We start from the raw sequence: 15,812 nt of genomic DNA, 5'->3' as shown, positions 1-15,812 counted from the left end.
CCTGGCCCTTTGCAGCTTTAAAATGTCTGATCTGTCCCTCTGACCATGCCAGCATGTCCTGTGGAAAAAGGTTGGGTGCAGATGTGATTTATTCCATCCCTGCCTTTGAACTGATCTGCACAGAGCAGTGCAGCCAATTCCTGCTGGTTGCTGGATGTTTTCACTGTGCTGTTTGATTTTTTTTTTTTTTTTTTTTTTTGCAAACTGCTTTCTTTAAAAAAAGTCTAAGGAATTTATGTTAGAGCCCTTCAGCTGCTGCCAACCCACCAGAGTTCCTTCAGCACCTCCCCAGACAAGCACATTGACAAAGAACATTTCCCTCAGTGTGTGATGTCCATGGCCCATTTGAGCTCCTTATATCTAGATTTGCTCTGAATGATCAGAAAAGAGCAGAAGGGGGATGCCTGGATGTAATTTTCCTGCTGTGATTAACTCAGCTTGCTTTCTGATAATTTCAAAATCATAAAGCAGATTTGCTTCAGCATTCTTTGAAGACTTTTTTTATTTTATTTTTTTTTTTGTGCAAACCACATCATGGGAAATGTCAGCCTGCAGAGGTTAGATAAGTCACCAAAAGCTAGTTGTAAGAATAAAGGTAAGTAATTTCAGACCTCGCAGTATTATTAGAAGGTACTTTAACATAACCTTTGGCTGCAATGACAGAAAATTTATTTGAAAGGCAGTTAAATCTTGAAGAGTTCTTCCCAGAGTGACAGTGCTTTCTGGATGAAATGGGGAAGTTGTGAAGTTCCTCTAGCAAAGACAAACTGATTTGTCACTCTGTTTTGTGGGTTTTCTCACTGGAGTGATAATATTCTAGCCAGGAACTTTTTCTGAAGCACACTAGATTGCATCAAAGGGTGTCTTGAGGCAGCAGCCCTGAGTAGGCCAGTTATTCATGGCCAGTTTAGGGTTAACGGTAGCCAGGTTCTGAAATTTGTGTGTTGCTGTTCATTTTAGAACTATAATCTATATAATTACAGATAAATTTATTATTGGTTGGGGGAAAACCAACTGGAAATGAGACATCATCGAGCACATGTTAAGCTCTAGTAATTTATTTTATGAAATGAGAGAATTGTGAGGTTGCATTATCAGCTTCATGGGTTCCATATTGTGTCATTTATTGATTAGGTGCCATTGCTAATTTGTCATTTTTTTCATAATTTTGTCCTAAAGCGTTACCGTTAGCCAGATTTGTCAACTGGACTCATATGACCAGACATGCTGTCAGTTCAGACATTTAGAAACACAGTTGATGCACAGAATAAAGGTGTAATAATTGTTAGAATACACATTACATTTTTCCACGGGGGAGAAAAGAAGTCTTACTGAAACGTATCTGAGCCATTTTGGAAACCTGCTTTTTAAATGACAATCACGTATTCCCAATACCTTATAAATGATACAACTCAAAATCTATTTCAGGGCCCAGGATCTTTTCTAAGTCCTTGAACCCCTCCTTTGTGTTGTGTGGGAAATAGTCAGGGTATGTGCAGAGGTGAGAACTGGATGAAAGTTGCTGTTTATGTTTCTGTCTCCAAGGTTTGTCTGGTGATACTGTTATGATTCCTAGAGCAATAGAAGTTATCCAAGAACAATCATGCTTTTATTCTCCTATGAGGAGAGGCTGAGGGAGCTGGGGGGGCTCAGCCTGGAGAAGAGGAGGCTCAGGTGAGACCTCCTCACTCTCTGCAACTCCCTGACAGGAGGGGGGAGCCAGGTGGGGGTTGGTCTCTTCTCCCAGGCAGCTATCAGCAAGACAAGAGGGCTGGGTCTGAAGCTGTGCAAGGGGAGGTTTAGGTTAGACACTAGAAAGAATTTCTTTGCAGAGAGGGTGCTCAGCCATTGGAATGGGCTGCCCAGGGAAGTGGTGGATTCTCCATCCCTGGAGGTTTTTAAGATGAGACTGGATGTGGCATCAGTGCCACGGTCTAGTAACCAAGCGGTAGTGGGTCAGGGGTTGGACTTGATGATCTTGGAGGTCCTTTCCAACCCAGCTGATTCTATAATTCTATGATTTAGCCTGGTTCCTGAAAAACTCCTTCCCAGTGTTGTGGTTTAACACTGGCTGGCAACTCAGCCCCTGGCAGCTGCTCGCTCGCTGTCCCTGGGTGGGAGGGGGGAGAGAATCAGAAGAATGACAGTGAAAGAGCTCATGGGTCGAGATAAAGACAGTTTAATAAGTAAAACAAAAGCTGTGAGTGCAAGCAAAGCAAACCCAGGAATTCACCCACTGCTTCCCATGGGCAGGCCGGTGTCCCAGGAGGGCGGGGCTCCATCACCTGTAATGGTGACTTGGGAAGACAAACACCACCACTCCAAATGCCCCCTGTTCCCTCTCCCCCAGCTCTGTGTGCTGAACATGCTCCTGTATGTCTGGGATATCCCTTGGGTCAGTTGGGGTCAGCTGTCCTGGCTGTGTCCCCTCCCAGCTCCTTGTGCCCCCACAGCCCCCTCGCTGGTGGGGTGGGGTGAAGAGCAGAAAAGGGCTTGGCTTTGGGTAAGCCCTGCTCAGTGATAACTAAAACATCCTGGTGTTTGTGTTTTTCAGCACGAAGTCAAAACCCAGCCCCGTAACAGCTGCTATGAAGAAAATTAACTCTCCTCCAGCCGAACCCAGCACACCCAGAGAATGAACTGCCTGTAGACCTTGCTTGCTTTTCAACCTCAGCCTTGTAAGGTACATCACCCCCACTACCATCTTTCTCCTGCTGAGCTCCTTCAGAGGGGCTGCTCAGCTTGCTGAGCGCTCTACCAGTGAAACCCCAAAAGGTAATTACCGAGATGGAAGATTTCTTCCACAAAAACCAATAGAAGGTTCAACAGAAGGCTTTTAGAAAATTTTCTCCGCTCTGTAGCCAGAGCAATGCTGGTCTTTAAGAACCAATACACAAATATTGTCATGACAGGAGGCTTGGGGAGGTTTGGCAGAGCCCTATCTCCTGTCATGTGCAGGAGGTGTGAAGGTCTGTGTGTGCTGCCTGCTCATCTTGCCCAAGGGTTGTTCTTGATTTCTGTCTACTTACCTACCCGGGGGATCTTTTGTTCACAGACACCACATCCCGGGAGCTGATGAATTCTGGTGAGGGACTGGCACAATTTAGCAAATTCTGCCTCTGCTGTAAATTGTTTTTCCATGGAGGCAACGCAGTCAAATGGCTGCCACTGTGTCTTCACCCTTGGTGACACCTGTGGACTCTCATATACACTGACAGCTGAACTAGTGGCTTTTTTCTGCCTTCCTCCCTTCTACTTGTTATTGCTGAGCACGCTGCAAATGGGAGGCATCAGAGCCAGTTAGAAAGCTGCATTTGGTGCTCGAGAAAACCCCTGGTTGACTCTGGTAACCAACAGCCATTTTGTACAAGACAGGCATTTGTTGACCGTGGATAAATGATGTATCTGTTACAGGGAGTAACACTGGAGACTTGTCATCATGCAGTGTTACCCTGTGCAGAGCTTCCCAGCGTTTATCTGGAGAATCTGCCTGAACAACATGTGCAGAGAAAGAAGGAGGGTGAATTAGGACCTCTCCTGGGTACAAAGAACACGACTATTTTGTGCTGATAACTTGAAAAGCTGGTTGACAACTAATGGCTTCATGGGCCCAAAATGTAAGAAGAAAAAAGTCTTTCCCTGGGAATATTGCTGCAGCAGGCTTTCCCTTGAAGACTGAAAAATAGAAACTGGCATGGGAAATGGAAGTTCTCAGTTGTTCCAGGTCTCAGTCCAGTGTAATGCAGTGCCTCTGAGGGGCTGTGTTGTGGTGCAGGGTTGACAGACATTGCCTCACTTGTTGCTCCTTTCCTCTGCACCCAACCTGAGTGTGCTCCAGAGGTGCTTCACAGGATCTGCTACTGTTTGATTCTAACAATCGAATTCCAAAGATTCAGAGCATTTATCAGCCTACACTGATTTCAAGGTCTCTGTGGCAGCCAGGATGGACTCTGACCCGCAGGAAAATCCTGCTGTTCTCTGGCAGAGATAGTCAGCACGCTACCAAAATATTCTGGAGAGCAAATAGCTCCTGCTGAGGGCTGTGGAGAAAGCTGCTGACTCTTGGAGAGTATCTGTGTAAAAACTTTGCTTAGTGAGGTTTTGACAGCAGAAAAATCTGCAGAGAAGGCACCACTTAAACCATGTGGAGGCTCGACTGCAGAAGGAAGCTGACAAAGGAGATTCACTGCTCCAAAGTGGATTCAAACCAGGAGCGTTTGCACTGTCACCCCGGAAGTAGTGCTGAAATAGTTATTGGGCATTTGCTTCCTAGACATTCCAGAACAACACCACCATGGCCATTTATTAACCAGTGGCAAGAAAAAATGTGTTTCCTGAGGCTGGATTCCGAATCCGGCTCCGGGCTGAGCTGTGACAGGAATCTCACACTCCTTGCCCAGGATGTTCTGCTGGAGCCTGTGATCCCCTCTGCTCTGCCCAGGGCAGTGTGCTAAGTCTGCCCAAGCTTCTTGCAGCCTAATGCCCCGGGTGGATTGATGCCTGGTAGCATCACCTACTGCCGTTGTTCCTCCCCTCCCTGATAGCTCATTGTTAACTTGCATAACTCCAGCTTCTAAGGAAGGCTAGGAAGCTGACACAGTGAATAGATCATTACCTGTAATAATCAGCAATTTAGAAATTTGCCTCTATGGAAAGTGTTTGGCAGTCTTATTTGTTGGGGGGAAAAAAAAGACAAAGTGATAATTTCTGTAATTGGAAATCTCCCTCTTTTCATCCAGGGTAAGGGCACTTTCACGCTGAAATCACTGTAATTTAGTTCTCGTAGCATCTTTCTAATTTGTTATGGGTTTAATTGCTGTTTAGATGAAACATTGCAGAACAGAAAAATCAAGCTCAGATTTTTTTCCCTTTATCTTTCTTCTTAGATTAGTCATGGTAAAATGCAAATAGAAAATACAGAATGAATAGGAAACTTTGAAGTAAACACGTTGAGGTGATGTGGGACTTAATGAAAGGCAGCAAACAGTCAACAGTAATAAATGATTATGTAAGGACTATTAAATCCTAATTTAGTATTCATGTAGCCCCACTCGAAGAAATAATTTTTTGGTATCTAATTGGACAGTGTTCTGTGACTGTGAGGCAAAAATGAGGATCCAAACTCATAGCTGTTCTGATAAATGGAGATATCATTAGCAATATGAAGTAGGTGATCATGACTTCTCTCTTTTTCATAAATTACACTAAATAACCATAATGCTGCAATTTAGCGGTCCAAAGTTCATCCTATTCAGCAGGCCATCCATAGTCAACAGTTTAAAGAAAGGGGACCTGCTGAGAAAATGGTGGTCTAATCAGATGCCATAAAATCTGGCTGATCAGACGAGCCCCATTTTCCTTTTTTGTAAGGAGATCCTAATGAAGCAGTGCACCGAGGGGATTCACAACTTTTGTTCCTCCCTTTGATTATTCGGGTTGGCTGCACCAAGGCCCAAACTAAGCGAGCGGAGCCTAATCCTGGGGGCTGTTTGCAGACACGCTGGGTTTTACAGGAGACTTATTAAACCCCGCTTTGCCAGCCCCCAAACTGTGTGCGACCCACCCTCGGCCCAAATGATCAAAACACTGGAAGATGCAGCAAATCAAACCCAGTCATCCAACTGGAATCTACTGTTATTGTCTACTCCCTGCCTTTGCTGGCTAATTTACCAAGCACAGCAAAAATGAAAAGTACTTCACACTGCGGGCTTCATGAATACCTAAAGTGCTGCAAAGGAGATGGGATGCTGGATGCATGTTCAGCCAAGGGGTAAACCTGCAAATTTGGGGCTGCTCTCAGTCAGAACTTAATATTCTAGTGTCATTAAAAGACTAGCAGCACACCCATTTCTGTCCAGCTGTGGGCATGGCAGTTTTGATTTGCCTACTTAAAAACTTTTTATTTAGAAAAATATTTGGTACTTTCGCTTTTACTCGCACTTAAACGGGACAGTGTTTGTATCCCTTCGGTTTCCTCTTCCCCGTAGCCACTGTCTTATAATTCTTGATATCTTCACCTCTCCCTTGTTGTGCTGCCCACAGCTGGGCAGTGCCCCCTCAGAGAAAATGTGGAGATTGATGACAGCAGCCCGATGGAAAGCCCAGGGCAGTCAATAGTGCTGAAGTCTGAGCCTGCTAGGCCTGCTTTGTAAGGCTGTGAGCTTTACAGATGGGAACCAAAGCATCCAGCCCCCACTTGATACCACAGTGAATCAGCAAATTGGAAAATTGTTGAAGAAAACCTCCCAAGACTATGAACAATTTGGTTCCTGCTCCTCTTTTCAGAGCTTTGCTGTAAGGAGCAGTGAGAGTTTAACAGAATTCTTTGTCAGAAGTGATAAACACAAGCAAGCACTTGTTTTGTTCTGCAAACGGTGAGAACGGTGCAGGACCTAATGAGCCAAAAATGCTCCTGGGAGGCATCACCTGTACTGAGGGGTTTTCTCTGATTACAGATGCAGCCGGTTCCCTTTGCAGCCCTAGACAAGAAGGGAAATCTGCTCTCTTGCTGCAGGAACCCAAACTCCAGTGCTGTGCTAAACAAAAGGATCGCCTGCTGCCTGCCATGCTGTCTGCTGCTCCAAATAAATCCTCAGCCATGATAATTGTCTAATGAAAGCTGAAGCAACTGTGCCAGTTGTGACCATTTTTCATGTTCCTATTATGGCTGCAAGTGTCTTGATTTGGTTTTTCCCATCAAGAAAATTTCCTTCTGTGGGGGACTATCAAATATCTCTCTTTATTGCTGCCTCCTGACACCTTTAAGTACTTCTGCATATATGCACACTAATTCACACTGAGTTCATTTCAGAACTGAGCTCGCTGTGTTGGACATTGTACATCCTTTGCATTAATCCTTGAGGTTTTTTTTCATTTCCTTCAGCATTTCTTTTCATTTAAAACTTTTGGGGAGTAGTTTCTGTTAGTGCCTTCACCCTGCAATATGTCTTGCTTTGATTTTCTGCACCGATTATCAGGAACCCAAAATTCTCGATGTAAACCACTGTTCTAATGACTTTCATCAGACTCCTTTCCAGATCCTCCCCTGTAAGCAGTTGATGCCCCACCTTCTCTCACCCTCTGTAAGCTCAGTTTATCCCGGTGCTCTGCCATTGTCTTTCTCACAGGTCCTTGGGTGTGCAATGCCCTCCCCGTGCCAAGCTGGAGAACCATCCCCGTGGTTCCCTGTCCTGAGCCCATGGCTCTAAACTTGCTGGAAGAAAACGGTCTGAGAGGGAAACTCCAGGAATGGCTGATGTTTGCCTTCCTCGTTCATGGCTTGGTTTTCCATCCACCCAGCCTCCCTGGCTCTGTAGGGATGTGTTGGTGCTTTAGGGAGCCCTCCCCACCCATCTCTCTGGTTTCCCCGGGGTTCAGTGAGTCTCTCTCTCCGTTCAGCTGTGCTGGCACGAGCTGCTCCCAGGCTTTTATAACTTTCCAGAGGTTCCCACTGCTCTCATTCACCAGTGAGGCTTTAGGTTGAGCAAACCTGGGACTGCTGAACTGTCCAAGTGAACCTGGCTTGTTCTGACTGGAGCAAACGTGAGTGGTGCTGTGAGGGCTCAGGGGGTGATGACCTTTGGCAGATGGTGCTGCAGAGATGCTCGGGGGCAGACAGAGGAGCAGCAACCTTTTCCATCTTTTCCATATCCTTGCCTGCAGAGCGATTTTGTATCACATTGTCAGCTACGTGGATGTGATTATACCAGAACAAGAATGATTTTCAAAAATTAATTTTTCTTTTAAATTTCCCAGTTTAGTTTGCCACTGCTACATAAGGGACTGTGTCTGCACTGCAGAAATCAGTATGAATTAAATGGCCAAATTCTACTTTTAAAACTCTCTTTGTAACAGAAATCACAGATTGCCAACCTCTTGAGGCAGAAGCTATTTTTTCCTATTCATACTGATTAGATCTGTAAACTTTCTGGCTGTAGATACTGAGGTAATAAAAATAATTTATAATGTTGGCTAGTCAACTCTCTACCTGTGTAAAATAAGGTATCTTCAACAAAAAATATTCTTAAAAAGCATTTAAGAACTAGGCTGTGTGTATATGACAGAAAGAGAAACTCTTACTTCTCTAATTCTCAGTAGTGTGATTTTTTGGGGGGACAGGAGGGGAGGAAAGTGAAAGGGAAATGGTCAACAACTGTATTTTGAGGGCAAGAGAGAGGTCTGATCTATACTATTGGTTTTTTTGAACTCTAACACACCAGGGATTTGTCATCTCACACAGAATTTGGTTGAAAAGTGCTCAGCAATGTACTCTGTGTGTGTCTGATTTCCAAAGCCCTGAGATTGGTGGCCTGTTAATCCCAGTAACACCACCCCTACACCAGGGCTGAGTGTTTTGGAAGAAATCACGTCCTTTGCAACCCTTTCTTATTTCAAAAATCATGGAATGGTCTATTCACAAGCAACTGAGTTGCTGCTCTTTCTCCTCCCTGTTATACTCACAGAAAGGTAATGCTCAGAGGGAATTTTAATCCAATTCTCTGCAACAGTTGTGATCACCTGAAATAGCTTCAAACAGGACATTATAGATTGTTTTGTAATTATCAGGATCTCCAGGGTACAGGGATTTGTTCAACCGCTTGATTTCTTTTAGCCAAATGCAGCTGTTTAATGATATTAAAATATTCCGAAGTTTTATCGAGTCACATTGCCCATGCTGTGATGGAAAAGCTTGTATCATCCTCTGTTTGCTCAACACAGCTCCCCTTGAATAAATAAAATATCCTAACAGTTTCCAGCCTCAAACGAATGGTTGATTAATGACTTTCAGTCTCTGGTTACACCACAGAGTGCTGGATTGCCCGATTTCCCTCCCACCCCTGTTTTATGCGTGTTCAGCCCTTTCTATCTATAATTTGAGCCAACCGAACGCTGAGCTGTGAGAGGTGGCTCAGGGGTTCCCCAGCCCCGGCTGATCACCTGGAGGCTGAAGATAACGCGGCCGGGAGGCTGTCACGGCGTTGTCAGGGCTAAATGTTCCCCAGGCTTCCAGTTTCCCTTCTGTCAGACCGAAAGTGCTTGAAACTAAGCAGCTGCAATGAACTGTAACTGCCTGCAGCTCGTGGGAACCTAACGAGTGTCTGTGAGAGTCAAAAACATCGTGAATTTTAAACTTTTTTTTTTTTTTTTAATTGTCTTTTTAGGTCAGGTGCTGCTGTGCTCCTTGAGCATCCAGATATCCGGGAAAGTTTGTCAGCCTGCTTTAAAGACCCCTGCTGGAGATTCTGCTGTGGACAAGTTGGAAAGAACAGCTCATGCATTAAGAGTATGCTTTCGAGGTAAAATATTTACCCTCCTACATATTCGGGTTTTTCCTTTTTTTTTTTTCTTTTTTTTTCTTTTTTTCCCCCCCTTCTTTAAAAAACACAACGCCACAAAACAGACACACACATGCTGTAGGTTTAGACCGATGTTTTGCTTGAAACAACACTTTATTGATGTTTGGGATTCCCCAATTTCCAAGAAGAAAAGCTGATTATCTTCGGAGGCAGTCTTATACGGAGCAGCAGACCCCCACCAGCCTTCCGCTCCAGACTGGATCAATGCAGAGAAGTGCTCTTTGATGGACTTTCAGGCCCTGTGATCTCCCAGCCCTGGGGGTTTAAAGGATGAGCATATCAATCCGGGACCACTGAACTGCATTTCCATTGCATGAGGGCTCCTCCTCCCGGCTTTGTCCGGACAAACTCGGCTCCTCCTACTTTTGTCACTGTTCTTTCATGCTTTGTTTAGCAAACACAAAAAAAGCTTTGTTTGTTGCTGGGTCTTTTTTGAGCTTTGCATAAAACAGTTTAAAGTGCCGTAATGCTGTGTACCTGTGATCACCTTCAGGGTCAAAATCAGTTTACAACAGATTAACCTATTTATCTTCCACCCCCACAGCCCCATCTTATAATTTGCACAAATACAGATTGTTGTTCCGATGAGCACAGTCTTCCTACTTTATTCTGAACTCTGACTTTGCAGGAATCACTAACTCCGTGGATTTCCCTGGGAACAGTCTTCTAGAAGACAGCACATGTGTGCCTGCCTTTCTTTCCTGCTGTTGTCCTGCTGTGTTTCAGCATGCTGAGCAAGAAGAAAACTGGTCACATGTAATTTGTAGAAGTTTTGGTAACACTGGTGCAATTATTTTGCTTGCCCTAATAGTTAGCATTAAAAATGTGTGTGCTTAGGTTTAATTTTTTTTTTTTCAACTGTGAAGCTTATTACAGCTACAGTGTTATAGATTCTATTTCTGGCATCATTTCCCTCTAAAACAAACCAAAAAGCCCCGTTCTCTGTGATATTTCCCCATCTGCCCATTACTTTGGAGTTGATCAGACCTAAGTCTTGAAGTGAGAAATGCTCATCCAGTATTGCACCTCTTTAATAGTGAAGATCAATGAAATAACTCACCCAGTAGTAGAACAGATTCTTCATTACCTGTATTCTTTACAACCACTGCCCATGCAAAAGATCCCAGTTTGTGAGAGAAAAAGACTGTGGTTATTCCCATTAAGCTGGAAACAGCAGGACAGGCAATGTAGGTCACACCCTGCCCCCAAATAAGTGTGTGCACACACGTATAAACCTGTGAAATGAATGACTCCCCCAAACTGCCACGGAAATGTAGCCCTGAAGGAAAGGAATTGTCTGATTCTGTCTTGCAATATCACACCCAAAGTCACCGGAGATGCTTGCAAAAATCGTGGGAGGTGAAATGCTGGAGTAATCCATCACCTTGGGAGACTTGTGCAGATGGTGACTTCCTACAGGGCTCCTTTCTGAAGTATTCATAGGTTTCCCATAGGTGAGCCTTCAAGATCTTAATGAGATTGAGCAGATCATAGCTGGAGTCCTCATGTGCTGAACTCAGCAGTTCCCCCCAAAACAAATTTGCCTCTTGTGCTCCAGGAACCCCCTGTGTACTTCGTTTGCTACGAAGGGCAGAAGGACTACAGTTCTGTGCTGGTTTTTTTGTATTTTTGGCCTATGTTTTGCTGTAGGACACTGATCCTGAAGCACTGCAGCATCCCAGTAACAAGGAGTGCTGTGAAGAACCGGCCTTGGAAACTTTTGCCAAGAGCTGTCTCTCCTGAACACGCCAGTCAGAAGCTGGGGTGGATGCCACATTCCTTCTCAGCCAAGCCCCAGGCTACAGCCAGGCATGGAAAGAGCTCTTGAAATCCTGATGGATGGGCTGATCCTAATGGACTCACTGTAGCACTTGACTATTATTGATCCCTGTGCATGTTCGTCTGTCCTATTTCCCAGAGCTGTACAAGCGGAAAGGAAACATCCTGAAGTGGGTCAGCCCTCATTTCTTAGCCTGAGCAAGGGAAGCCCTTCTGAGCTCAGACAGCTCTCTCATGCTCAGAGTTCCTGCCCCAAGCATTTTAAGAGGGTGCAAGTACAGTTTAAACTCTCGTCCCCGATGTAAGAGGAGGTCTTGATCCTTATACCCTTCTGTGCCTATGGCTCTGCAGTGCTGTCATTTACTGACCCTCTGGGGGCTGCCTTTGGTACAAAACTAATGCACCAAAAGCAGTTTCCTGAACTGAACTGTTCTCTGAACATGAGCATTATAATAAGCACAGGTGATGTGACAGAGAATAGGAGCAGAGATGTTGGGATACAGCCCCAGCAGGTCTGTAGATTGGCTCAGCCATCTTCTGTGGCTGTCTTCTGCACAATCACACTTCTGTGAAGTGTGAAAGGAGTGGGAGATCTGGTGAAACAAGTAAAGCCAAAGAGCCAGCAGCTCACTAACTAGATGAATTTGCTGCCTTCCTCTGTGTCACCCACTTGCAACATGATTTCTTGGCTGACCTTACGTTAAACCTAATTTGGCAGGGCTGAGGTTGTATTTAGTCAAGACATCCCTCTGCTGCAGACTTTAGAGAGGTAAATGTTTAGAAGTGAGGTTGGGGAAGTGTGGGACCGGGATGGGACCGTGTGCAGCCCTGTGCTCCCTTTGAACTCCTTGCTGCTACAGATGCCTACGACCATGACAGCAAATTTCCCCTTTCCATCTGCCAGAAGAGGTGCCCGTTCAATGGGGCCTGGCTCTGACCAGGGTGACCTATGCATTCCTGACCTCCCGACCATTCAGCGAGGCCACACATCCTGAAAACTTCAGCACAAAAGACAGCGATCAGCTCCCTTCGCTTAGCAACGATCATCACCGCCAGCGCATCAGCCCGATGTTCTGCGCCAGGACTGACTCGGGAATGCAAAGTGCAGTTCAAGGTCTCTGTCTCAGCTCTCCAAGTCCTTTGCAGCACTGGCTGGATCGTTCCCCCAGGGCAAAGATGCAGTGATAAAATGTGAGGTGATAGGAAAAGCTCTGTGGAAGGGCTTTCAGGGCCGTGGAAGGAAGACAGGTGGGGCTTCTGCCACGTGTAAATGGCTTTTCCTGAGCTTTTCTTCTTGGGCTCTCTCTTTTGCTCATATACATACAGGCATAATGAGAAAGAAATTAAAATTTGCCCCAGATATCCCTCATATCAAAGACAAAATGGTAACTGGTGGTGTTAATTCAGTTTATAGGTGTTTCTAAAGCATTTGAAGGTAACTGAAATACAGCAATAAAAGCACCTAAGGAGATCTCAAGAGAAGCCCAAGTTTAAAGTTCTGAATCTGGTAGCCTCTGAATCCATGGATGATGCTACATCCATAAATCAAAATGCTCCAACTATCTCCTTTGTAAGGAAATCATCCTCTAAAGCAACATTCAAACCTGTAGACTGTGACAAAGCAATGAATTCAATCCCCAAGAATTTGCTTTCAGAATCCCTGTTGTACCTCCTGTCTTGCTAGCAAGTCTCTAACACTCTCAGAAACAACCAGGTAAGAAAAGACTCTTGCTTTTATTATAGTATAATTTGGTAAGACTTTGTGCCCAGCATTACTTGCTTGAATCTTGTTGGATGGAATGGAAGAGGATCTTTCCTAATGATCTAAAATTACTGAGGAGTATCAGGTAACTAACAGAGAATTGCACTGGTTATTTCTAGTTTATAGTGGAGGGCTGCAATAATTAAGATATCACATTTCATTCACAGATACTATGTTTGAAGTCCTTCAGCCTCACCCCAGTGGCAATTGTTAAATGTAGCCCCGAGTTCAATGGCTTTTGAATCCTCAGTGAAGAAAAAGATGAGAGAAATCCACCATCATCTGTGATCAGCTGTGAGAGTGGAGCCAAGGGAGTTTTAACTCTTGAAATCAAGGAAGAATGTGGTACAGGATAAAATTCTTCTCTCTTTCTTTAAGAAATCAGAAGTAGCTCCTTTTATGAGTCACTTCAAACCCATGGCCAGTTGCTAAGATGAGATTCTGTCTGGCTGTGCATCAATAGATGGAAAATATGGTGTATCTCTGCAGCCTCAGAGGGAATCAACTTACCTTTCATAATTCCAGAATATTTCACAGTATGGGCAGTGTCTGATGTGGAACAGTCACCAAAGGTTTGGAGAATTCTCTGGCACTTCTTTACACTTTAATTTCTTCCTTAATATTATGTTTCAGAATGACCACCTTATGTCACAATAAAATCTAGAAATGAAACAAAGTTGTGCAGACATGGATCAAAGAACTGCACTTCTAAATAAGTAAATATTTATTTCCAATAAAATGTTTGAAAGCCACGTTATCATCTTGCTGTGCTGCTGTGATATTTTGGCAACCGTGAAGTGCTGCTCCCTTCTATTTGTGATAACTTAGATTTAAATAACTATCAAGATCTTCCTCAAACACCTGGCACTGGCGATTTTTAGGACTCCAGAAGCACAGTTCATGTGTGCATTGTGAGCTGAGACCTGCACGAGCAATATTTTTATCTGGCATTTTGATTATTTTTGGAAATTTTCCTGAACAGGAAAGCCAAATTTCATTTTTAACATCGGTTCAATTAGTCTTGTTATTTTATGTCTTAGCTGGTAGTAGTGTTCTCGCACTTTCATTTTGACACAAGTAAAGGCTTTATTCCTGAATAAGTGTGTATCACACCATAGATGACTCCTGATATTCAGTGTATTTCCTACCTGGTATCTCCCAACAGAACATTTATGTCTCGTGTATGCCCAGACTGTGATTTGCTTACAAAATTAGGACTGTGTATTAAGGCTTGTAATTAATTAGGCTTTTTTTTCCTACCCCTTTTGCAGTGAGGGTGCCTGAAGAGCTGTGTTCCTTATTTGAGTCCCAATGCACATGAATTCTCCCCCTTTTACCTCTTCTGTGTGTCCTGGAAACCAGCAGTGTGGGGTAAGTTCTTACAGTGGGAACTTTTTACTCTGTACTGAGAGCTTTGGGTTTTGTCCAGAAAAACCCCAAAGCCTGAGGCCAGCTAGCCAAGGACAGCTTCCATGGGAAGCTGTTGGGAATACAACAAGGAGTAGAATTCTGGGGACAGGCTGAATTTTCCCAAAGGGAGAGGAAGCACCGGCCACCATTATCGTCATCTTTATTGCCGTTGAAAACACTAAAAAAGGGGAATCTGTAATGACAAGCTTCGAATGCATCTCAGCACACACCGTTTTTACAACACTAATAGGCTGATAATGTTCCGATATTCAGGTGGCGCCACCAGAACAAGGGTGAGGAGGGGTTTTCTGCATGGAAAGGGCACTGTCCTGGTAATCCATCAAAGGGAAGACTGGGCTGCGCCTTGCCAGAGCCAGGCTTTGTGCAGGTGGAATCCCCTTTTGCAGCGGGACAGGGTGTGTGGGCGGTTAGAGCAGGATCTGCAAGGTTTACGTGCGTTTACTCCTTTCTGTGAGCTGAGCATGAGCACCTGATGGGCAGGGCTCCAGCGCAACTCCTGCCACTCAGTGCCCAAAATCCAGATTTTATCTTGGGGTACATTAAATGTGTTCATGCAGCTCTGAGAGGAGACTTTCTGGAATCAGAGTGGTGTACTAAAGGCCTCTCACCGCCTCAGAAAATCAGCTTTCACCTGGCTGTTGCAGGTTGTTTTGGGGTTTTCTTCCCCACCGTATGTACAAACTGCTGGTTCAGCCTATTTTAAAAAATATTTCAGTTCTGGCAAAATATTTACGGAGAATAACTGCTTCCTTCAGCTTTCTGAGTGGAATGTTTCATTCATTTTGTCTTGCAGAATTTTTACAGGAGGTTATATCTGTTAAGATCATTTTCTCTTCTTAAGCTGTCGTTGCTCTTTTCTTTCGAAGGCTTATCTCGTGAAACACAAGTTTCCATGGAGATTCTATTTAAATTGCTCCCAGCTCCTATTTAATTAATTAATCAGAAATCTGTAAACTACTCTTCTTTCTTTTTTTTAAGTGTACAAGGACATTTTTTGAAAGAGGATGTTGCTCATTGGCTTCTCAGTCAAATGTGTATTTGCAGTCATTGGGAGTTAAAAATCTGACAGATTTTTAGTTTGAACTTGAGGGACTTGTGGTTTGAACAGATTCACTTTGTTGATAAAACAGTTGGAAGAAAAGGTGACTGGCAAGGCCATACTAACCAAAATGCAGTTCATGTGATTTCAAAGCATCAGAAATGCTTCCCCCCCCCCCCAAAAGCATTCCCCATAGTTAATTTGTGTGATATATCATGTTTTAAAAAGAAAATATTTTATTTTAATCCAATGAATGAAAGTCTAGAGGAAAAGATTTGAATACCATAAATATGGCCAACAAAATAATCTGCATATTTTTATATGACGAGAATATTTCTAATAATTGATGAAAATCCGCAGGACAAACCTTTGCTAAATTAATATGTCTATTAAACACCAGCACAGGTAGAAGCCAAATTTATTAAATTTTATTAAATTTTATTAA

The 15,812-nt window shown here is 43.9% G+C and overlaps 1 long non-coding RNA gene across 1 annotated transcript; it reads left to right on the top strand.

Annotated features, from left to right (window-relative positions):
- The first annotated feature begins 2,564 nt into the window (after positions 1–2,564).
- Positions 2,565–14,245, top strand: LOC120322553. The gene is made up of 4 exons (XR_005562328.1): positions 2,565–2,683; positions 9,162–9,296; positions 13,065–13,242; positions 14,169–14,245. It is a non-coding gene; the product is annotated as an uncharacterized LOC120322553 (long non-coding RNA).
- The last annotated feature ends 1,567 nt before the right edge of the window (positions 14,246–15,812 follow it).

The sequence above is a fragment of the Pipra filicauda genome, unplaced genomic scaffold (genome assembly GCF_003945595.2).
Source record: "Pipra filicauda isolate LSUMZ 115617 unplaced genomic scaffold, ASM394559v2 scaffold9_size5747161_pilon, whole genome shotgun sequence".
Classification (NCBI taxonomy): Eukaryota; Metazoa; Chordata; class Aves; order Passeriformes; family Pipridae; genus Pipra; species Pipra filicauda.
Note: the sequence above shows the minus strand (reverse complement) of the source record. Positions and strands in the feature narration are given on the sequence as shown.